Source organism: Haplochromis burtoni, unplaced genomic scaffold (assembly GCF_018398535.1).
Source record: "Haplochromis burtoni strain Fernald_Lab_line unplaced genomic scaffold, NCSU_Asbu1 Contig_2412, whole genome shotgun sequence".
Lineage (NCBI taxonomy): Eukaryota > Metazoa > Chordata > Actinopteri > Cichliformes > Cichlidae > Haplochromis > Haplochromis burtoni.
Window position 1 is genome coordinate 11,098 of NW_024584773.1, and position 1,665 is coordinate 12,762.

A 1,665-nucleotide genomic window follows, 5' to 3' on the forward strand; every position below is an offset into this window, starting at 1 on the left:
GTAGGGTAAAGTGTCTTGCCCAAGGACACAACGACCAGGACAGAGAGCCCAGGGATCGAACCGGCAACCTTCCGGTTACAGATGCGATTCCCAATCCCCTGAGCCACGGTCGCCCACGCTGTACCACAGACTGGTACATATAGTGGGGGTCCTGGCTAATTTGGTGCCCCCCCCCCACACACACACACTCACACCAAAACAGACACACAACATGGATTAAGGATTGTCCATTAACATCTGTTATTGTGAAAACTGTTCTCGGAACCATACTGAATTTAACCAAATAAATATTTTATATAGGGAGAGAGAGAGAGTATGCAAATTGCTAACAAACAGTCAATATAATTCATCATACATTGTGAATACTAGACAAATCAACAATACACCTCTTCCAATTAATGGCTAATTAATATTATGCTGAACACAGTCCAAAAGATTCAATAAGCCGCCTCAGTGTCTACTGTCGGTCTACTGTTTACTATCATAGCAAAGTGGCTAACAAACGTAAACAGAAGTTTTCCCAATCCTTACTAATGAATGTTACCTTGTTTCAGGATACATAATACCTGCCATTATGCAAAAACACATCTGCTTACCTGTATCTTTTGCAGGTAAGCAGATGTGTCTTGGCACATCGGCACATTTGCACATTCTCCTCCTCTTGTCCATCTTCCATCAGTAATTTTGCACTGCAGTATAATCACCCAACCCCACAACATAAACTAATAGACCAACACCTTGTATAGGGCTTTTTTTCTGGGATTTCACACAACCCAGGAAAAATAATTACTACATAATGGGCTTGGATTGACAATATTATGAATGAAATGTGCACTATTTGGAAGCAGCCCGCCCCGTCCCCTTTCGACAAGTTGTGTGTGAGACTTCAGCACAGCATCAGCAAGCAGCAAGCAGGCACTGAGGGCCCTCGTGCTCACTTTTCGCGTATATTTGTGTGATAGAATTTAGAAAACATGTCGGTGCAAATTATAAGTCTATATCATAATGTCTTCAGTTTTTGTGTTTGTTGTAGGGCTGTCAACGTTAATGAGTTAACTGCCTCATCACGATTAACGTGATTAATATTTTTAATGCAATTAACCCATCTAGAGCACAGAATGGACAAACTTTGGAAAAACTGCACGAAATGCATTGACAGAGACATTTCAAGGATTTTGAGTCATTCTGCACTCCAAATAGATGAATTGAGTTAAAACTTTTAACCAGAGGTGGGACCAAGTCATTGTTTTGCAAGTCTCAAGTAAGTCTCAAGTCTTTATCCTCAAGTCTCAAGTCAAGTCTCAAGTAATGTCAGGCAAGTCAGAGTCGAGTCTCAAGTCACTGGTGTAAAAGTCCGAGTCAAGTCACAAGTCTGAAACTTTGAATTTCAAGTCCTTTCGAGTCTTTAAAAAAAAAAAAAAAAAAAAAATGTTGCAGTTATATGCTAAATGTAAATATTAGACCATGTAATTTTTAAATCTGTGTTTTTCTCAACACATGACAAAATAGTGAACTTAGAAAATATACACAAATTGTGAAATTGCACCTCTATAAAATGCAGCTCAATTAAACCTAGCTCCAAGAATAATTTTCACCGACAGTTCTGAGATAAGCTGCATGTTATTCTTGGATGCGGTTGTAGGACCGGCTTTAAAATCGCATGAC